The sequence below is a fragment of the Manis javanica genome, chromosome 12, assembly GCF_040802235.1.
Source record: "Manis javanica isolate MJ-LG chromosome 12, MJ_LKY, whole genome shotgun sequence".
NCBI lineage: Eukaryota > Metazoa > Chordata > Mammalia > Pholidota > Manidae > Manis > Manis javanica.
This window is the reverse complement of record NC_133167.1, coordinates 94,895,948-94,920,363: the sequence shown is the minus strand read 5'-3', so window position 1 is coordinate 94,920,363 and position 24,416 is coordinate 94,895,948. Positions and strand designations below refer to the sequence as shown.

The 24,416-nt window shown below is 34.5% G+C and overlaps 1 protein-coding gene across 4 annotated transcripts in view; it reads left to right on the top strand.

The window, feature by feature from the left end:
- SGCZ (sarcoglycan zeta) overlaps positions 1–24,416 on the top strand; it is an 849,975-nt gene that overhangs the window by 744,166 nt on the left and 81,393 nt on the right. The gene's annotated exons all lie outside the window — the stretch shown is intronic.

The following is a 24,416-nucleotide window of genomic DNA, read 5'->3' as shown; positions in this document are numbered from 1 at the left end:
TGAAGTGATAGCAATATTACTTACTTTTAAAGAGAAGAATTTAGTAGTGTTAGATCAAAGAATAAAATCCTACCTTGAGGTCACAGAAACATTTAATCATCCTGATTCTCCCTTATTGTTCTGTAATATATATTGTACTATATGTAATATATATGTGCACTAAGCAGGTTTATATTCCTAACTATTTTTGGAAGTGTGATTGCTAATACAAGGCGCTCCATCTCTTGTTATACCAGAACACGCAGACCATTTGTTTATATGGATTTGTAAAGTCTTTAAAATAGAACAATCCTAGTTATCACCTGTGGCATTACACCATTATAACTGACCATGTTGGAACATTGGGTATATGGTGTTTTGCCTGGTAGATTAGATTAGTTTCTTCCTAATTCAAGTTTAATCCCATTTGAACAAAATCTCAAATCATATGGCTCAAAAAGAAGTCCATATTTTACTTCCACAATTTCGGTAGGCATCAAAAGAATGAAAAGGAACTGAGCAAAGCCCCAAAGCTAATTAATTTCATATTTGAATTCAGGTCATTTAGACCAAGATCAAAGATGTTATTTAATAGAGTGAGTTAAAGAGTGAATTTCCACAGGGGACTGATTGATATTTATTCTCTCTAGGGCATAATAACTTAGAAAAAAATGGAGTATGACACATGAAGATTTAGATTAGAAATAACAGAATTTTCTGAAATTTCATAGTTATTAAATATTACAATGGATGTTAATGAGGCTATGAGTTTCCTTTGCAGTTGCTAACACGAACCCGAAAGTGTGTCAATAATGTAGGACTCATCTGTGATACATTTTAAAGGATACAACATGCCCACATCTGCTTTTCTTCTTTTATCTCTATTTATTTCTTTTTATCTATTATCTTTTTCTTTCTCTTAAACTCTATAAACAGTCAGGTCCTTGAATTTGTATTTTCAAAAATGAATTGAGTAGCTATGATTTGACTCTCAGAAGCTAGAAACACATTGTGTTACCGCTTAATTAGTGGTAACCTCTATATAAGTACCTCTTCAGATTAACACCTCAGAATACTGAAAATTTCACAGTTCTGTTGTTGGGCAATTGCATCTGGGAGGTCTCCCTCTGTGCACCAGGCGAAATCTCAACCTGGATAGGGAGCATTCTTGACTCTGATCAAGAATTCTCGACCAGGTTGGACTAGTGTGGGTAAGGAAGGAATTCATTAAAGTGAGAGTAGAAGCAAATTGACTTCCTTGCAGTAGAGAGCAAGAAAGAGAAGAGGGAGGAAAGTGAAGTTCATTGAACTCCTGCTTGGCATAGGGCAAATCCCTGCCAACTGCTAAAGCCAGGGTCACCTGGCATCCAGTCTGCGTGGCATGGAAACTGAGCACCCACCACCCTGGATTCGGGGGAGCTGGAGAGCACTGGATGGAGTGAGTCTATGTTCTGAGAACTTCCACTTCCCTACTGGTCTGAAATAAAACAGGGAAAGAGAAAAGGATTGTGTTAAGACTAGAAAGCTGAATGAAATGCAAAACAGAGACGTTTACCACCAGAGGTGGAGGGCGGCGAGTTCTTGTCTTTATCCCGGAAAAGAGTTCAGGGACAGATGCAGTCAGCTTATGCAGCAAGAAAGTGTTTTTGATAAGACAATACACATTCAGATGGGAGTCCAGGTGACCTCAGAGAGGAGGCGTGCTTAAAGGTTTAGAGTTTGGGGTTTTTAGGGCCTTTTGGGTAGGGGTCAGCATAAGGCATGATGTATACAAGTGATTCATAATTTCTTTGAAGTTTTATCTTAAGAATAATGTGATTTAGGTGACTATGCTTGTCTGGATCACAGCATTCTTTATACACATAGGTCCATTTACACTCGGGAGGTCCATCTCTTGTCCTGCTTATAAAGTTACTTAATTGATTAAGGGGCTGGAAGAAAAGAAAAAAATAGCATGTAGATTAAGTCAAAGAATAAACTGGGCCTATTTCTCAGGCTAAGTAGATTTTACAGTGGCATGACCCTTGTCCCATTTCTCTGCCCTGTCTCAGTTCCATTAGTGACCCCTAATGTGACATCTTCAACATCACCACCCTTCCCAACCAAACATCACCAAGCAGGATGCGAGGTGGGTCACTACAAATACTAGTTATGATTCTATTCCAAAAAGCAAATGCTTACAAATCACAACTGTTCATCACTAAAAAAGGAAAATTTATTATTTTGACTAAAAAGTCACTAGTAGCAGGTGAATACATAAGGAAACATGGTGTCATTCTGAAGTGGTTTATCAGGTTAGCATAGTCTGCTTTGCACCATTCGCCTTTGGCCATTACTGCCATGCCGCTGTTAGTCTAATCCATCCACGCCTGGAGTCAGAAAGGTGCCTCAGAGCCAGTGTTCTGAGGGAACGACGGCATGCCTGCATATGATCTCTTACTCTAGTGACTACTTTTTCTTGTTTCTTTGTTTGAATAATTTCTAGAGTTTTTTTGTAACACTGGAAGCTGATCACTGGCTTACTCTCAATTGGTCAACTAAAGATGATGAACATTTGAATCCTCAAATGCAAACAAACAAAAACAGTAGCTAAACCAGTGATGTAAGGTAGTTAGATTGACTTCAGGCAACACTAGCTTTAGTATATTGGTGTCATGCAAAAGCATGAGATATAGGGGGCACAGGGGGCTCTGTTTAATGCTTCACCCTGACTGCATGTATTTTTCTTGCTGCGGGCTGGACAGACACCATCAGCTGCTGGTGCGCGTCTCCAGTTGTAAAACCCAGTCCCTACCCCTGCTGCTGCAGCCTTTCCTACAAGAAATCATGATGCCCCATGCTTGATATCGACTGAGAAAAGATTGCTGTGAGCTGAACCCACCAATTTCCAAGGGAGTTTTCTGGCTTCCTTAACAGCCGCCTTAAGAAACCTGGTGTCACAACCCAGGAGTGGAGTCAAGACACTGTGACAAAGCCCTTGATCAGTAGGGGCTGGGGAACCGGGTGATCACTGCCTCCCACAGATGATTGTCCTCGGATATCACTGTTCCTAAGGCCTCTCTGACAGTGGATGGATATCCATGCTGCCTGGGTAACTTCTCTCCCCAGGAACTGATGGAATTCCTTTAAAAAACAAATGCTAGCATATAAGGTTTTACCTCAGGCTCTGACTTCTAGGAATTCAACTGAAGATGGGTGAGTAAGATTAAGTTATACAGCCAGAACAAAAGTGGAGCAACACCTCCCTACTATTTCTTTTTAAACAGACATGTCCCCATTAAATGCCTAGACTGAGAACCAGGACCACTTCCTTAAAACAGCCTAAGAGTGTATATAAATAATACCTTAATAAAAAATTGTATAAAAAATAAAAAGAATCAGCATGGAATTCTAGGAGGTTATGATAGCAATCGCCATGCTTTTGTGAGCTGAGAATTTAAAACTACCTTGTGGATTATTAAAGATATTTCTCAGGGGCTTCGGGCATATTTTGAACACATCATAAAGTCCCATGTGGGGGTAGATCATAGTAGAACATCCAGCCTCTTTATTCAGATGCCTTGGCAGAATGTTGCCACTGTTCATAACCCAAAGATTTGGTCTGGTATTTAGAAGGAGGTTTAGCTTTATACCTACAAAATTATACATCTGGATACCTAACTCATTGGCAGAAAACATGCTGCCTGGAAAATAGTAAACTAGAGAATTCAGAAAGCTCTAAGATTCTGCTATTGCTATTTCACAATCTTCCATCCTCGTTTAAGAGGTAAAACTGATGTAAGTTGCTCAGTAACTATGAGTAGTTGATCAGGAGCATCTACACACACCCCCGAACCAGATGTCGGACTCTGTGAGTGGGGCCTGGCCTGGGGCTGTCTTCATGGAAGCAGGCTGTCAGCAGGGACAAGGTAGCTTGTAGAGAGGCTCCAGCATCCTCAGGGATAAGGAAACACTCTTAAACTACCAGTAGAGGAGTAGCATTCCACCTCCTAAAAAATCCTGCAGGGGAGGGATCCCCAGCAGTTGGGGGGCGTCTCCACTGAAACCAGGAAACAGAGGTTCAAACGGATTAGAGACAGGTGCACTTAGGCACTGCGGGCATAAGGTGCCGACTTGAGCCCAGGGCGGTGTTAGTGAGGTGAGAATGTTCCTTTCCCTTTATTTCTTCCTCCACCTGTCACATGCTCTGGTACTAAGGAGAAAGAATAGAAATATGAATGGTCAAAAAGAGGAAAAAATAGTATTTCCCCTTTAAGTGTGAAGGCAGAGCTGTTGAATAATATAGCGTATTAAATACATTCCTTATTACAGAAAGGACTTTTAATTTCTGAGAGTACGCAAAAAGCTCACTGGTCTTTGACTAAACTTCATCCAAATGGGCAGGGAAGAAGTGGCCATGCTGAGGGGATTAGATTAGGCAATGCGGGAAGACCAAGTTATTATTCCAGTCTGTGGGCTTAGATTTGGTTTCCATGATGATTAGAAAGCTTACAGTTTAATAATATCGGAATATTTTACCTTAGTTAGTCAACTGAAATTTGACTTCAGTCAGGAAACTTAGGTATTAGCTCTGACCTAGGTCACTGTGGACGTATGCTCACAGCACCCCCTGTTCTGTGTTCACGTATGTATATTAAGGAGTTAAACTAATTGATCTCTGTGATGTCTCATATTCAATTCTAGAACTCCAAGTTCACACAAATAATATTTCTCTGATGTATTTCACTTGTCTAAAAGATGGTGATGAATGGGAAAACCTGAAATAAGGATAAAGGTCTGTCAAAATTCTAGGGAACAAATGAATTTGGAGTCACATTCTGTGATTTACACAATTTTCAGTGTTATTATTGTTGTTGTTATAGTATTCCAGTTCATATAATAGTGTCTGTCTTATTTGAACGCCTAAGAAGCATGAATACGAAAGTACAAATAGTGGTTTTTGTGGGTAAAAAGAAAGGAAGCATGAATACAAAAATATAAGCAGTGTATTTTTTTGTGAAAAAAGAGAGAAAAGACATATTTGATGTTGAAATAAATATTTCAGGAAGTCTGCAAATCACTTAAAATACAATTGTATTTAGAATACATTTTGCAGGAGATCGTTATATATAATAGCATATTTGGAAACACAAGAGAAACCTACATTAAATCTTAGTAACACTAGTAAAAAAAATAACAGCAGTAATGCACAGAAGTTTTACTTTTTTGTAACTTACGCTTGCCCTCTAAAATCAATTTCTGTTTGGTTTCTTCAAATGTTTCTAGTTAAAGCCCATCAGAAGGTGAAACAAATAGCTTCTGCATAATTTAGTAAGATGAAATAGTTATATAAACTGTTTCCTTCTTGTGCACAATTAATCATAAACTTTAAGAATGCTAAGAGATAGTAAGGTGTTGCTTTCACTTGAAATTTTAGTGAATTCCTCTTTGTATTAATTTCAACTTTTTTTTCTGTCAAATGTTTAGAATAAGATTTACTTGACTGCAGTTTAAAACAACAGTAGTATAAGAAATTGTGTGCTAAAAATTCTGTATCAATGTATGCAAATATAGTCTCAAGAAAATCAAATATTAAAATTATTTTTGGAGGTGATTTAATGAAAGAAAGGTACCCTGAAGATTTTCCCCTGAAGCCTGTTTCTAACAAAGAGCATAAAGAGAGAGAAAGGCCGTCTGTCTGAGTGTTTATTTGTTAGAAACTTGCAGGTATGTTTGCTAAAAATAATCCCATCTCTCCTGTAAAACAACAAAAAGAATTTAACAAATTTCAGATTTCTAAGATAGAGGGTAGTGAAGTTGCTACATTTTTGAGCTGAGATAAAATAGTAAATAGAATATTTTGTTATATGCCCCTTGAGAGGCTATTACAATGCTCATTAGGTCTACGCTTAGTATGCAGATCGCATTTGATATTGCCTGTGTTTCTTTTCTTTGTTAAGACAAGACTGAAATAATTTACCCAACACACATAGTAATAAGCTATGATGTATGTTACCCCATGATTTTGGAATTTATTGGTTAAAGATGCAAGAATATCTAAATATTCTGAATCTTTAAACATAAGGATTAGGAATAGTGTAGTAGTGTAGTTCCACATTTTGATTGAAAATATAAAAAATTTACTTTAAGTCTTTACAAGGACTGGGGAAGCTCACCAGATTAGAGGAACACAAATTTCCTGGAAGGCCCTGGGGAAGTCTGAGGACTTGAACTGGGTGCCTTGTCAGGGCTCCTAGTGTGGGACAGGCATGTGCTGTATGAACGTCACTTCAGGCCAGGTAAGAGAACGGACTCAGTCCAAAACCAGAGACATTTTACTGGAATATGAAGGAAGGAAACATTAAGTCATTTTCAAGGTTCAATGTAATTTGTTGTAATTAAAATATAAGCACTAAACCTAGGACTAAACAACTAAAAATAACACAAAAAAGGAACCATTTTCTATTTTTTATTTTAATTATTACTAATTTCTTTATGAATATTTTTTCTCTTTTTAAAATGAAGACTTTAGTGAATTATTATCATTGAGGAAAGTCTCTTCATTATGAGACTTGGTCATATGATGGAAACACGCACAAATAAATTAGAAAGTTTTATATATCTATTTTACTTAAATGTAAACTTCATTTATTTTTAATTTCACATTTGCACTGATATATTTGAATTGATGTGGAGAGGGATATCATCATCCTCTCCATTTTAAGAGTTAATCCAAATGATTTCTGAAAGAAAAATTTCCGCATATGACCTTAGGTTATAAGGCAATGTAAAATTGGATTTCTATCACAGTTTCTTCTGTCAGATACAGGTCAAAGCTGAGGTTATAACAAGCTGTTCACCAATATTATGGATGAAATACTGATACTTGGAAATAATTAGAGTTCTCCTAGTGCTTCAGAAATAACCAGTATCTTAAAATTAGGATGAATGTAATCTATTCTTTATCCAGGATATCAGTAAGTTTGAAAGGGTGTTCTACTACTACAGTAGTGTGCAAGAGCCCACTCCTAGGGACTTACAAGGGATGTCTGTTTTTAAGAAACATTTTTAGTTAACTGAGACACCTTAAATCCATTTGGCTTTCTGCCTTTTCTTTTGTACTTATTTCTATTTAGCCTGAAGCTTGGCCCCTGTTGGGGTATACCAAATTCAAAAAATCTGAAACATATAGGTTACGTTTAAAGTGTAACTGGAATATGTCTCAAGACTATCATATTTCTCAAGATACATTGAAAAAACCCACTCATAAAAATTCTACATTATCTTTCAGATTTAGTTTTTATTTCAATGAAAAAGACTTTTATGAAAACATCATCAAATATTTATTCCATTTACAAACCAATCCTCATTTTATTTTACCTTATAAAATATTTACTATTAACAAAGATGACTTATTCAAATACAATTAAATATTTAAATGTCAGCTAAATTGAGGAAACAGCACGTTTTTTTCTCAAAATTGTTTAATGGATACCCAAGCAAAAATGTTTGAGGATTGCTGGCCTAGTAAAACCTTGACTGACTCCAGGGCACTGTCCCAGTCAAATGACCTCCTGCTTGTTAGACCTGACCTGTGCATTCACTGGGGATAGTGAAGTGCACAACATCAGATTGTAATGCCTTATCCTCCTTGAAGAATTTAAAGAACTTTCTACAGTATCATCAGAAATTTCTCTGTCAGGAAGATCAGTGCCCCTAAGGGAATCTGCATAATGGAGATCATATGAAAGTTGAAGCTGAACGTGTAGTTATGCTCAGGTTTATCGGAATTGCCGTGTGAACTATGTGAATATATAGTAGCTCCAGATTATCTTCTGACATGCACATATATTTGTACTGGAATACGTAATTTAAAAATAACCAAAAATAGTATGAAGACAAGTAAACCACTATGGTTCTACCGCTGGAAATTTATCCTAAAGAAACAGATTTACAAATAATCACAGCTTAAGAATATTTATACCAGTACTTCTAGTAGCAAAAAGTGGAAGCCCTTTAATTTCCATCAACAGTAGAATTACTGAATAAATTAACATATAAAATATTTTTGAGCTATTAAAATCATATTTTCAACTAATAACTGAAATGTGAAAGTACTTGTAATGCTATGGTGAAACCTTGAACTTATTTCTAATATAGATTAATGCCATTTAAGAAAAGAAATCACAAAATCTTTGCCCATATATTCATGGAAAATATACAAGCATCAAATATTCAGAGTTGTGTTTAATTATATAGAGTTGAACTATATTGTATTGTTTTTAATACCCTTTTCTATTACCCTTTCCTTCCTATTTTCTATTTACAGTGCGTAAGTTATGCAACCTATAATTATACATAAGATATATACTTAATAATTTGAAATAGACATATATATGAGTTGATTATGCACATTCTTATTAGGTTGTAGTCAAATGTTGCATTCTAATGCATTATTTAATATACTTCAAGCATTTAAATAAGGATGTTTAGTGTGTTGAAGATAATTACAGAACTACTGAGTAATGAATGAACAAGAGTAACAAATGTAAATGTGTATCAGTATTAATCTAATAATCTTTATTCTTACAATTTCCTCATATTCTCAGGACACACATATACCAACATAAAGAAAAATGCATTTATTTGTGTTATAATTGATAACATTTATGAGTTTTGTAAATACCCTATAACCAGTACTTCTTAAAACACTATTCCTGTCTTTGATTCTTAGGTCAAAAATACTTCATGAAAGACAATCTACAAGTTGTTAGTGAATGTACTAACTTTGTACTGGATCACAGAAGCCAGCACATTTTAACTTGAAATCTGGAAAATCAAGTAAAACACTGGTGCATACATAGCAAAGTTAAAGGCAGTGTAGAACTATATGTAGTTCATTTCTGCATGTATTGTCCACGCCAAGCCCAGTATTGTACTTTCAGTGTTTCTGTTTTTGTAATTGTATTTCATCACTAAAATTTTCAAAGCATCATAGTAGATACTACCACTGGAATTAGTACATCTGCAGAAATAAGAACAATAAATTAATTGTAGACTAAATTTGGTTTTCCTAAGCAATAGTTATAAGAAAAATGAAGAGAAAACTTAACCTTTTGAGCAGAGAATACAGTATAAATATGGAACAAATATGTAAGTAAAAGCTGTGAGGGACTGTCAAGCGTATGCAACAATTAACCTGGAAACATTTTAGATCAATAAACCCAAACTCCTTACTCACAGAGGAGTAAACTGAGGCCATAAAGGACTTTTACAAATATTCTATCTTTATAATTCCATCATTCTCATTAATCATCATGGCCTCCTTGAAGCTGCAGGAGTTAAAGAGTGACACTAAGAATCTGTCATAGCAACACATACCGAAGAAGTTAACTACATCATGCATCACAGCATCATGAGGATAAGCTGATTCCAATAATGGACAAGCTCGGGCAATAAACAATGGAATTGGCTTATATAGCTTAAACTCTGTCTAGCACATCATGTTTCCTGTTCATTATCTACCTTTCCTATCAAAATCTCATAGCTTCTGTTACATCTTACTGTGTTGAGAGATAGTAACCGCACTAGAGGGGGTGAGGATTTAATAATATGGGTATCTGTTGAATCACTGTGTTATATATTTGAAACCAACATAAGATTGTATATCAAGGATACTTCAGTAAAAAAAAATAATTCTCATAGCACACATCCTACAAACTACAACAGTAGCAATTTTAAACAGATTGAATAAATAGAATGTAGATGGTAACACTGCTCATGTTTAATGCTCTTTTCCCATGGGGTTCTTGCTCACTGATCTTATATTCATTTTGAGGCCCTTTATCATCTTAGGAAATGTAATGCTTGCTCAGCACTGGGACTGTCACTTGACAGATACTTGTACTCAAATATGCATATTGTAGAAGGTATCACTTAGGTCCATAATATACTAACAAATACCAAAATTACCTGAAAAGCGGGAAAAGATAAAGGATTATTATCTAATATATTCATTAAATTCCAAATTAAGTAAGAAAACAAAAATACTGTAAGACAAAACAGGCATAGTTAAACATACAATGATATGTCCCATAAGCCTTGAAGCTTTAAGAACTCAAATTCCTTCTTTTTTGCTGTCCCTCTGCGCACAAGTTGTATAGATGTTCAGTAACAAAAGCCCATCTAGTTCCTCACACTCTACGTGTCACTCTGTGTCCCCTGCCTCCACGTTGTGCGGCTTTGGAACCCTGGTCCCCGTGTGCTCTTCATGATGACCAGTCTACGTCAGAACTATGTTTCTGGTGTTTCCTCATGATTCATTTTATTTTTACCTCATCTACTCAGACAGCATGGATTTCATTCTGAGTTGTTTTGACCATAGACAACTGGAAGGGTTTCAGCAACTCTTTCTATTTGCTTAGGATGATAAGAACCAATGCCACTTTTAAAAAATTCAATGATTTTTAAGTCTTTTCATAGGCTTGAAACATAGTACCATCCCTTCTGTTTGTTTTTTCTCTCATGAACTACTATACTTTTATTTGTGTTCTACAGTTGGTTGAAGGAAAGTTTCAAAATGTTCATTTTTCCTACGTAGTGTTTAGGATCACCACTACCTCCGCTGAACACAAAACAAACAGTGAAAATAAAACTAAAGCAAAAAAAGTATTCGTGTTTTAATGTGAAGCAATTCCAAAATAAATCTTTTTATTCTTCAGGAAAAGCTTATTTAGTTTACAATGTAAGGGGAAAAAAAGAAATTGATGTAAAAAAATTGCAGATAAGTTAGTGTAAAAAAAAGTTGATAAAGGATTTCTCAATTGCGGTTTTGTTTAATCTGCACAGCAGGTACTTATGAACATAGGGTTGTGCTTCTCTCACCTAAATTTTATTAATTTAAAAAGCCATGTGCATGTGTTAGTGTGTGGTGGTGTTTCTGAAGCATTATTTGAAACTTTTTTTGATTGGGTTTTGTGCTATTTTCTTTTTAATGTTAGGTTTTATTGTTATATATCATGATATGTCTTTAATGATAATGTTATTTAAGATTCTTGTTTTAAAATCTGAATGTAAGAAATTATTTTAAGCAATATAAAATGATAATATATATATATATATCTTTTTAAAGTTAAATATATTAATTGGAGGGAATGAATTTTTATAGAGGGTACTTTGAGGGGACTGGATAGTTCTAATCATCCCTATTCTTTCTAGTACTATAGCTACTAGCCAAATGTGGATATGAGATTTTAAACTAATTAATATTAAATAAACTTTGAAAATTAATTCCTCATTTCAAGTGCTAAATAGATACCCATGGCTAGAGGATACTGTACTAAACCATGTAAGCTTTTCTCACTATGTAAGGCAGCTCAAACAGTTAGGAAACAAAGCTGTTTACCTATTAAACCATGTATCTTTTTATAACATGAGCTTAATAATAAAGCTCTCAGTTTTAAGCCTATTACTCTATTTTTTTAATTAATGATTTTATCAAGAGAATTGAGGTTCATTCAATTCAAGGTTGATTAAATGGAATTTAGTGCAGTCTTTTACTAGTTGATAACCATAAGATCATTCAAGGATTAATGCAGAGATTGAATACTTTCAGAAATATGTCCTCTCCTCTAAGTGCCTCCTTCATCATGGTTAAATTAATTAAGAAATAAGTAACAATTAATTTGTTCCTTTTTCCTGCAATGTGTTTGACATTGCCATATCTTTAGGGAATATTTTTACCTTGAAAATTCAGTTATTTTTTTATACTACTTGTGCTATCCTTGTGGGGTATAGGTCCTCTGACTGTCTTAAAATTCCCAGCTAATTTTTAATATAACATTGGCATGCCCTAAAGAGAGTCTTTACCCCCATGAAACAGAATAATTTATTGGACAATTTGTGGAGACTTACTCTGTCTCAGAGTGAATACTCAACCTGACAATGTTTTAATCATTTTTTTTCAGCCTTAAATTGCCAGATTGGTATTCTCAGCATTACACTTTAGTCAATATATTGACAAATAAATTTAGGAATAACTATAAAACATCTAGTTAGTCAGCTCAGTCAGCTTACACTTGACATTGATCCAGTTGGGCAGCTTGGCTTTACATTGTTTTTTCTACAGAGACTGTTAAAATGTCATGTTTGGTAAAACCTCTTAAGGGAACAAACTCATTGTAAACCTTCAGTTAGACAAAAACTCCTAAAAAATATTTACAGTAAAGCCACTCTTCAATGACAAGAGTATAAGCTCTCAAAATAGTTCTATGCCTTAAAACATATTGGATATAGGTATTTAGAGAAGGGACATCTTTATAGATTTAGCAAGCATAATTCTACTGGTTTCCCATACCAGCTCAGTTGTCTATGTGTTACAGTGGAGTGAGGGAATATAATTTTCCTTGGGCCAGATATCTGGGGGCTGATAGTTTAAGTATGTAGTGATATTTCATATCGTGAAGTGTGTTTTTGTTTCCTAAAGAATATAATTTGCCTTTTTCTTAAGCATTTCTGTGTGGTCAGTTCTATTCATGTGTCCTTTTTCATAAACCCAGTATACATTTTATATATAGTATAATTGGAACACCCCATGACTAATTAAAAATTGCATTTGTATTGTATGATCCAGTATTTCAAATCCACATCGGGAGGTTAGTAGGCCAATGTCTCTTCATAACATAAATGGCTAAACTATAGAAGGTAGGGTTTTAGCACACTCTGGGATCAAACGTGACCAAGTATCTGGACTGCCAATGGTTAAGCTGCTTACCGAGAAATCTGTAAGGTTAAAGGCCTGCGCTCTGCCTTGTGCTGTGCCGCATTACTGAGAATGTCTGAGGATTTGGGCAGTTAGGTTGCCAACATGAAACAGGCAAGGACATGTTGAACTATGTCTTGTTTATTTCTATCACTCTGCACATACTCACACTTGATCATAAAAGTTTGTCAAAAATACCTTAAGATGTAGAAACTGTAGTTTAATCCTTGTTTTCTGTGTTTGCAGATAAACTAATTACAAGAATATCACATTGATCCAGTGAAATTTTTATATTATAACCTGTTATATCCAATGTACTCTATAAGAGCTATCACAATATCCAGGTGAATTTCAAATGCTTTTTTTTTTAGTTGATATAATCTCAGTACTTATTTAGAGAAGTTGTACATCTTCTGCTGTATTTCTTTCTATTCTGTCCATTAACTTACTGTGCCTATAGCCTGTGAGCCTGTAACCTGGGCTCATTCAGGACGTCAAGTGGATTCCTAGAACTAACCTAAGATTCTGAGATGTCTTTTCAGTGTAATTTTGACTTCGTTCTAATGCATATTTAGAAGATTCCCAGTAGATTAGTGTTGCTTAGGGCATGTGTGAAAGTTTTCAGTGTATATACAACTAGTACACTATTCCATATTTTTAGTGAAATTTGCCAATCAAGTTTTCCAAAGAAATTCTGAATCGAAAGAATAAAAGTCCTTTTCTCCTTCACAATGGCACATCTATTTTTCAGTCATTTCCATTTTAATCTTCATATGAGAAAACAGTACTTTACTTAAATTATCTGAAGATGTACAAATGAGTAATATCATATCTCTGCTAGTAAATAAGATAATCTTTCCAAAAATATAAAGTGATCTAGTAACTAATGGTACTTCTTTTGAATAATACAACCTCACTACTTTGGTTGTTTTATAATTAGAAGTCTAGCTTCAGCCAGAATATCTACAAGGTTCTTACTTCAACCAACTACCAAATTCCCTTGCCATTTCATTGTTTAAGAGAAATGAAAGCAAATCATCCTTTTATTAATCTTGAATTGTTTGGTAGATATATCTATATATCTTTATCTGTATTTATATCTAGACTAAGCATTACTAGTTATCAGTTTAAATTGTCACAATATTATTTCATATGAAATATGTGCATAGGCATAGTAACATAATTTATGCTATTATGCATTAGTTTTCTATTTATACCTTACTCCAGAAACTATAATAACAGAAATGCACAAAAAATGTAGCAAAACATAAACAAGAACACTAGGAAAGCCTGGGCTGAAAAGAACTTAGAATAAAAGTAGGGCAAGATCAGAAAAAAATAAAACCCCATCTTTGTATAACTTTTAGCCTTTAGCTTCAGTTTTGACTTGAAGAATAGAAGGGAAAAGAAACATGGTTACATGATTTTAGTTCCTGAAGTAAAGGAACATAACCAGTTAATTAATTAAAGAAAACAAATCTCTTAGCAGAAAGTGCCAAATAAATGTGCTGTATAGAATTTCATAAGGTGATCATGGAGCCAAATAGTAAATAGTGTTGTGAAAATAGTTTAAGAGAAAAAATCAGAAACATGTTTATTATGGTTTTGTATTATTAACATGTTTAATATGGTTTTGAATTGTGAGAATCCTTTTAAAATAGAGTTAAATAAAATTGTTTTTGAAGAGGGATTAACAAAGGAACATCTATATATGTCTTAACTCTACAATTAAAGCAGCCAGAAGAATGTATATATTGAACATATATTTCAAACATCTTCTATAAATACTTCTCTCATCTGAGATTGTAATAGGAGTAAATATTAGACAGTCTGATGACATAGCTTCTGAGGTAAGCCTAGAAAGATGGTCATTAAGATTCGCTTGCTGTAGGTGGGTGCATATGATGAAGAAATGAGACAGACAGAATGCAGTGTTAACATGATAGTGTGAAAATTTAGGGGGTTCTTATCTGATGGCAAGTTTGAGAGGTATTGGTGCAGGCAAAGCCAGGTCTTCCTGGTATAAAAGTATGGATTTTATCTTTATCTAAAGTGCATTGTTTTAGGATTTAAAAATTTCCAGTAAAAAATGAAAGAGAGACAGAGAGAGTGATTCACAAACTGGGTATCAAAAACTTATGGTAGGACTTAACAGATATGTGAGGCATGTTATATTAGGCAGAAGTGAGTTATTTTGAAAGCAGAGAGATTCTGAGTTCAGTTATCTTATAGAATAGTGTGGCAGGAGTGCTAACAAGTTCCATTTATGGATCTTAATGTTTTCTACCCCATGACTAGTTTTATCAAATGCATCCTTTTAAAGGAGAGTCTATAACAGAAAAGTGAAGGGAGTCACAGTAAGAAATATTTATGGCTTCTTGTTTAATATAGCCAATGATTGCATGGAAAAATCCATGTCTCATCTATGTATCTCTCTTTTTTTTTTCTTACAAGTAGGGCATATGGTAGACATTTCCATGAATAGAGTAAAGCAAATCTTTAGCTCCAGGGTTATAGTAAAAACATAAGTGAAGCATGTGATAAAATAAAGGTATCTTCTGTATCACATGCTTCAACCATCCATCAACTTCCCCAACACATTCTAAACAATATAGGGTTAGAGCAACTCTTAAAGAAAGAGTAAAACATAAAATAAAAAGCATTTAGTTAGTTTTAGAATGGCTTTTTAGGCATGCTCCCTAAAAAGAGAACTGTAGTAACTCTTCTCTTACAGAGTATTTTGCAAGCTGCTTGGTTTCTGATTAGTTCCTTACTGCAAAATTGAAGTTGTACCTAATTGAACCATTATGAATGATAATGTTGTTGATAAGTCTGTATGATGTAACGTCTTCAGATATACTTCAGAATGTCTTTTTAAAAGAGTAACGTTTATATACTGGATCTCTTCCTACTTAAGTGAGCAAGTTTCTCAACCCATTCATTATACAGGAAAGACAGAATATATCTCATGCTGAACCATTTTCCATTCAAGCAATAAGTTACATTCATCGACAGTGATGTGAACTAGGTGGGGACAGAAAAACTATCTAAATCCTCAAGAGAAACATTTCTGGGAAGCTTCTCATCATTTTTTGCCGTGGTTTTGTAGTATCTCTTTAAATTTTTAATTGCAGTAAGCATTTCTGATAAATTTGTACTTTTTTCTATTTGATGGTAATAAAGCACAGTTATAACTGTCTTTTTATCAATTAATACTGATTTTAATTTACCACACTCCAGAAGAATTTTTATTTTGGATCTGGTGTGAGGTACTAGAAAAAGTAAACCAAAAAGGCAGGTGTGGTATGCTGAAGTATAGTTAATGGATGAGGTAGTTATTTGTAATGACAAAATCTTAGTATGACCTTGAGGGAGGCTGATGAAGGGTGTATGGCAGGATCACAGCTAGATAGAGCAAGAATCCAAGGGTTCAGAATATCAGAAAATCTTCTGTGTGGTAACTGAAACCCCTAATAATCTTGGAGAGCATAACAGTGAGTGAGCCCAGAATGAAATCTTCCAGGAATGAGGGCAAATAAGGGTGTGGATTATGTAGTGTGATGATGTAAGGTTCAAAAATTACCGAGGCGGGAATCGGAAGGCAGACTTCTCTGGACCCAGCTCCGAGACACGTAAGACCACCTCGTCCGTTTCCATGCGCTTTGGAAGAGGGAGCAAAACCAGCTATAATTGGAGAGAGAACAGGAACTCAATATATGATTGTTCTCATGACATTTTCTAGTTCAGTATTTCACTTCATAGATGAGGAAGTTATTTGTAACGGCAAATTCGTAGTTACTTAATTGTGAAGAATTTTGCAATGCAAAAGGTGAATATATATGAATATAGATGAGTTCCCTACACTGCTTACAGCTTTATTAAATCAATTACTCATATTTAAAATAATGAATTTCAAGCATTACAAATTCTTCCTATAGATTTAAAGATTAAATTTTATCTTTCACTTTCTAAAACAGTAAGTGTACACACTCATTCAAATTCTAAGTGTGCTCTGCAGAAAGGATGAAATAGAAAAATTTTATCTTGTGTTAATGTAAATCACTAATGAGTACCAAAGTAATATATTATTTTTACATAAATAAGATGAAATGAAACCTAATAGTTATATTCAATTTTTCAAAGCTGTTTTTTCAACACTACTCATTCATTCATTCATTTTTACTGCTTCAGTTATTTTTTAACAGAAGTAGAAATTCTGACACCTTCCTTAGAATTCAACATCTAGTTCCCAATAGCATTATTTTCCGGCAGGCCTCGGGGCAGACAGCACATTGCCTGAATATGGAAACAAATGCTTTAAGTGAGCATATTTAAACTTCTCAGAGAGTGAAGATTAAATGCTACTATTAGGAGAAAATATTTCTCCCTGATATTTCTTTGCTTGCTTTTATCAGGCAGTGAAAATTTTATAACATACATTTTTATTTTGCCTTAACTGATAGAAAAGTAAAAGATTTGGGGTTCAGTTCTAGCAACAAGCTCATTGCACGGAGCAACAACATACATGTCTGGACACATTTATTTCTCATAGTTTGAAAGTCCCTTAGTTCTTCAGAATTTAGTGACCAATTTAACATTTGTTTAAGTTTATAACACACTTTATATCTTTTAGGAAGAAGTACCATTTTAATAAAAGCATGTTGTAAGTTTTCTTCCTCTGTTGTGTTTGCTCTTCAGATGGCATCTGTCTTTCATTTTTTATGGAAAACAAAGCAGTTAAGAAAAGACTTAACAAAGGTCCTATGATAATGTCTCAGCTAGGGTTTGCTGATTTCTCATATATCACTATTTCAGTGCATTAATAGAAAATTTCTTTTAAATCAAATATTTACTAATATTAAGTTGATTACTTCATGACCTTTGGAAATTTCTAGCTGTTTCTACTGTCTTAATATAGATAGCATATTTTGCAAAACAACTTTAACTTTCTCTGTGGTTAAAAAAAACTTTTTTGAATAATGGATCAGTTTTGAAATAGAAATAAAGATTATATTATTCATCTATGAAATTCACTAGTCTTTCTAGGAAATATAATTAAAATCTATTTTGAAGGATTGACTAACCAGTAACCAAACTAAGTAAGTGATATGCTATTTTCATATAGCAATGTATCATAATCGTTAATGACTTCACCTGTGATCTGACAACTTACTAAAAAGGCTGAATTTGCAAACATCCCTCCTCCACACACACACACACACACACACACACACACACACACACACACACATGCACACACACTTATTTTTTAAAAGAACCGGGATAATATATTTCCAGGTACTAATTTGTTCTCTAACTTCAAGTTATTTACTATTCTCTGGGAATGAAATGTCATCTGATTGACACAGCAGTAGTCTTCTATTGATCCAGACCTTGGTTGCTTTAGAGAGAGAGAGTATTTTTCCATTTTAGGATACTAATTCAAGAAGCATTTATTTCCTAAGCCTGTTCACGGCAAAAGATTCATTTGGAGCCTTTTGAATGACACAGGAAGTGGGAGATCACAAGAGATTCCCTGTAAATGGACCGTCATGTGCTAAACTGCTCCCTGTAGCATTTTTCTGGAGACACTTTCATCAGTAACTGGTATAAGGAGGACCTCTGAGGAATGTGTGTAGCTCTTTGTGCTAGGTAGCTTTAAAGAGGCGGGGGTGGGGGTGCAGAAGGGCCGGCCGATGTCACAGAACCGTCTCAGAAGATATTCCTTGTAGTAACGTCCATGACTAGGTAATCTATAATAGAAAATTAATAAAAGTGGAGAATTCTTACTAAAAGTGGAGAATTCTCCCACAGTCTGATTAGTGAGTAAATGCTCTCCCTGCCCTGCACTACTCCACATTCAAATTAAAATGTAAATGCTGAAAATTTGAGGAAGTCCCTTTAACAGCCCTAGATTTATTCCTATTCATGATCAGTGTTTTCTGTCTTTAAAATTCAAGTTTCAATAATTAAATGATTTACATTCTGAAGGAAATGAAATTTCATATAATTGTTTTATCGACCGAGGAATAAAAAAGTTACTTATTTTGCAGCATAAGTGAGTCAAATGCTTAAGGAAAGGAATGAAGTGGCTGCCTTGTGCAGAGATAAATATAAGACAAATCATAATGTGATATGACTTTTTCCACTTAAAAAGCTTTTTAGAAACCTTGCTCTGGGCCAAACACTAAAAATGTAGCAAGAGCTTGGTAGGTTCTGTGTGACCTGAACACAAATCTAGGTGAAACTATGTAGCCAGAGCGCTTTATGTTGTAAGCGTTGTCAGTACCATTCATTATCTCAACAGATACGGACTGAACGTGAACTAGGAGCCGAGCATGCCACAAACTATACTTTGAAAAGTCTGTATGTGTGAAAGAAAATGACAATGCACTGTGCTCTCAGGATACCTAGTCTAATGGGGGATTTAAACAAAGGAATGACCAAAACAAAGCAAAGCAAAAATCCTGCTACGAATGCTGTGATAGACATCAAGGTTGACTGAAGAAGAACTGAAGGGGGGTGGGTGAAACTGAACTCTGGAGAAGTGGAGAAGCATAACAGAGGACGTAACTGTGAGCTGGAGCTTGAAAAATGTCTATAATTTTACCAGTTTTAGAGAAGTGGTTAAGAATGTCAGGTGTAGGGAATGCACAGAAGTGGCATAATTTCCAGAAACATGAGGAATTTGGGTAATTCTTGTATTGCGAAATGGTGTGACATAGTCGAATAGGATTAGGATTGCATTATAAGTAAGTACCTTTTAAATAATGAATGTGAATTTTTTCCAAGCTGGGAATGAGAAATCAATAGATACTTTGTTTTGTTTTAATTCAGGCACACCAATACTTTTTGTAGTATTTTAGAAAAATAGCCCTGGTTATGAAAAGTCAGTGTAAGGAGGAAGTGGTTATCCCGATATAAGCTACGATTCTATTATAGGCGTAGTCACAGGAAAGACAGGAAAAAGTATAGTTAAAAGACATTTCTGATTGGATATTGAGGAAAAGGAAAATCCAGGATTTAGGAATAATGTAACTTCATTGCAAGAATATGTAATTTCTGTCAGGTTAAGAAAACATACTTGGTAAAACTCAGGCAAAACTATAAATTCAAGAAGTGACATCAAATTTATGCCATCTCTGTTTAACAATGTAGATCATAATTATCATCTTTCAGGATAGTAGGGAGCCTCTCGTGGGTGACACATTCTAAAATGTGTGTGCGGAGGGCAGTTCAGGAGTGTGCACTCTTCTCTAGAATCTGAAAAAGCAAAATGAACCGGATTGCACCAGACCGTCCCTGAGACTCGGCCGATGGCAATGGGGAGGCCGTATGTCACACTCTCTGACAGACTCTGTGTCAGGCATTTCTTCTAGAGACTAGAATGTATAATTTTAAATTACCTTTTGTTAAATTAACATTTAAATTTATTTTCAGACATTGATTTGACATTTCAGAAAGGCTAGAATTCAGTCATCCACCAGAGGACTTCATAGTGGTTGACAAGGAAGATTCCAGACCCAAACTGCTCTGCTCAAGGACTGCTTCTGTCATTTATTAGCTGTGTGATTTAGAACAGTGACTTGTACTCTCTTTGCTGAAGTTTCTTCCTGTGTATAGGAAGTGTAACCAGTCCTATTATTAGGAGAATGTTGTAATTGTAGTAAGGAATGAATAATAAAAGAAAACACTAATAGTGTCCTCAGCAAAGGCTAAACACCAATCTAAGCATTTTGTATATATTGTCTCATTAATTGCATATAAATGTCCACAAATTGTGTTATTTACAGGTGAAACCATGTAATAGTATGTATTATTTACAGATGAAATCATGGAAACAGAGAGGTTTAGTGACTCGCCCAGTCAAGCAGAAGTGTTTGGTAGACTCACTATTTGAACTCAAACAGCCGTGGGCCACTGTCTGTCTTACAACTGTGTTATAACTTGATTCTTACAACTTGATTCTCCCATGGGTGACTGTATTGTCAGCTGTATGAGTGGATGAGCTCATACATGTAAAGACCTTAGAATCTGCCAGTGACCAGGTGCCGGTAAAAATAGCTGCTGCCCCCTGCCGCTGCTGTTTCTACTACAACTTACCGGTTAAGCGTGCGAGAAGGACTATCTGAAGTGGAAGTGCCTCACACATGCATGTGCAAACACATGCACGCCGCACACTTCTCACTAGTGTGAATACTGTATGAGGAAAGTCTCCACCATGGCAGCCTGTTACTAGTTTGGTTTTTCACTTTTATTTTTACTCTGGTGTATTGTCTGTCTGGCTTACTAGATTAACTACTCCGTTAAGAGAAGAAAGTTTGTCTCCCTTGTTTCTGTCCTATACCCACTTACTAGATTGACTAGCAAAGAGCTGGACACATAATAGATAATCAGTGAAATCAGTGAATACTGATGATAAACAAAGGTAAAAACAATACAAGTAAGAAGAAAGGAATCATCATTTCTTTGCCTGAGTTACTCACACTGCCAATCACTGAAGTATCGAAAACGAACATACCGCACAGTTTTTCTATAACCACTAGCAAGGTTGCAGACAGCCTTAAAGAATGTGTGTGCAGAAGACTCATAAGCCGGAGCTTTGGGACCCACTTAACCTTTCTTTGCCTTCCTCCCAGATCGCCTCCCTCCTTTGTTTCAAGAATAGCGCAAGAAGGCAGATATGTTTTCTAAGGTTACAGCGAGGATACAGGTCAGCTGCAGACAGCTGTGAAATACCTGCAAGGGGAGATTTCTTGATTTGGGGGGAAAAATATTTGAGTCCAAAGATGAGATTTTTCTTCCTCCAAAAGAGAAAAGCTATTTATACTAGTATATGATGCAGAATAATATGCCACCTTCTTACTTTCCCTTACAAAACTTGTCTCATTCCTACTCCATGAGATGATGCCACCAAATAGTTTCCTCCCTTTTAGAGTCTCAGCAAGAATAAGCTATAGAAGACCACTGCTATGTCTATTTTAATATGTGAAATTAGACCTAGCTTTCTAAGTTTGGGAACACAAGAATATAATACCAAGGAACCAGAAAGGGGCATATACAAACGAAGGGAGGAAAGCAGTGATCTATCAGAAGAGGTTATTTTCTTATGTAGAGATTTTTTGGAGAAATTAACGCAGGAAGGAGAATATAAAACCTTCTTAAATTTCAGTCTCTTTCAGTAAGAGGCAGTTTCTTGATACTGAGTTTTCACCTAAAAATGTGATTGGTATCAGATTTATAAATTGCTTCAGATTGTGTCCTCTTTGGATGATTGAAGGAGTTATCAATTTTATCACATACATGTATTTATTAGCACAGAGTGGATATTGTGTTGTCACGTGTTGAACACACGATGTGTAAGCTATGGTTCTAACCCCGAAAGATGTCACCGAGCTGATACATAATGCAGGAATGATAGTGTGATTCGTCAATGAAAATAGTGCTCTTACAACCATTACATTTGGTCTGCCAAATTTGGTTTCTTGTTTTTATTCAGTTCACCTAATCATATTTTTAACAAATCAGTATAAATAATATTTGATGTCCATATGGATACAGAATAGAGAATTGTTCATTACCTCTGATAGCAATATGTTTATAGTTTTAGTCAGTAAAAAGATTGCATTTTTATCAGAGTATAATTTTAATCTAGACCTAAACATTTAATTCTCAGGGGAAGTTTAGTGAAATCATGTGAAGAGAAGGGAAGAATGCCAAGGAGAGAACCTCAACAGGATCTCTATGGTTAAAGTAAGAGAAAAGTTAATTGATATATTGTAAACAAGGACAAATAATAAACTTTCTATTCTAACCTGTCTGTTTCTCTATTAAATCAGAAGAAATTCTTACTGACTTTTAAAATGGACTTTTATCCCATCTTTAAAAATTTAATAAAGCAATAATTCTTTTAATAAACTTACTAAAAGAATATACTAAAATATTATTTTAATATACTTATAATCAAATTAGTGTGTAATAGTCCTTATATTATATATACTAATGGTTATGCTTTTTTGATGCTATAGCTACCAGAAATTTAGGTTCAGTAATGCAAGTGAAAGCATATTATGTGATCAATTCTTTAAAATTTCAACAATCATGTTATATCATAAAGTATTGAACAAATGTGAGTGAAAAATTAATCAATGTATTTTTATAATATTTTGAACTGCAAGGTGCTTTATAGGCTTCTGCTATTTCTTATGTATTTAGTTCAAAGATCGTTTTTAAAATACACTGGTTGCATGTATTTAATTCTGCCACCATGAAATAGAATCATGTGTATGTGTATGTGTGCTTTTATGAGCCATCCTTTTTGTGCAAGATCCTTATGGGGTGCAATTGTTTGCAAACAGTCCTTAGTCCACAACCTATATTGTAAGTAGAATTTGAACATATCGATCAAAGAGAATGATGATGTTAGTTTAAAATACCTCAGATATTTTCATAGATAAATGACTGCAGCATAGAAATACCTACAGAAATAGTTTTTTTTTTTGTACTGAAATAACACTTTGATTTTTACCACAAATGTACGAGTTGTGATAAGAGACAGGCAGAGAATAAAAACTACATGCTTTTTGTGCATCTAATTCTTACTTTATAGAATAAATGCATTCTTCAAAATGTAAAAAACTGTTTTTAAAAATCAAATCTTAGACACAATGGCAAAACCCACTTTTAAAAGAAACTGTGTGTGTGTTTGTGTGCATGCAGTGTATATGTGTACTAGTGTGCACTCCTGTGTGTGGTCTATCTTTATGTGTATACCTTTGCTCAAAGCTTTGAATCTTATCAGAAGGGGCACAAAATAGCTTTAGGAAAAAGCCTATAAAACCCTTGTATGTATATCCAAATCACAAATTTCAAATCCTAATATCAAAAGAGTTTTGATTTGGCTTATATATGAAAGTACTTGCATATTTACATTGACATAGAAGTGGCACATGCATCATTTAGATAGTATAGTATTGGGAAAGATTTTTACAGAATTTCAATACCTACATTAAAAGCTCCATGAGGGCAGATTTTATTCTATGTCTTGGTCACTGAAGTCCTAATCCTCTAGAATATCATATCATACATAATGAGCACTAATAAATAAATGTTGAATGAATGAATACACAGTTTTTAGGTGATCATCCTGTTTAAATTTTAGGTCATAAAAATAAAAATGTAAGCACTTGTAAGTTACTTGTTTGAGGCCAGTGGTGACAAAAACCTAATATTCAGGTTCCTAAGGCAGTCATATTATCCTTTAATAAATTATTTTGCTGTTAAATGCTAGATTGATGATAAAAATATACATTAAACCAATGTCTTATATACTAAAAGAGAATTTCCAGGGAAACATCTTATATTCTAGTATTACCTCCTTACATAAACTACTCTATGATTTACAAAGCATTTCCACATGAAGTAATTGATAAAGGTAATACCAATTGATTATGGAGTTTAATTTACCCACTTAATAAATACTTAGTAAATGCTTTCCTTCAGCAATATGCTAAGTAGCAAAGATAGAATTGTGTACCCATGACTACCATGGCCACCGTCCAATGGAGGCTGCCTTTATGACAGAAACAGAAAAGACAACTAAACACATATTAAAGCAACATGAATTTGTCTTTCAGTAAGAACTTTGAACAAAATAATTGGAGACTGGGAATTTGGGGAATGAATTAATCTGTAGTTA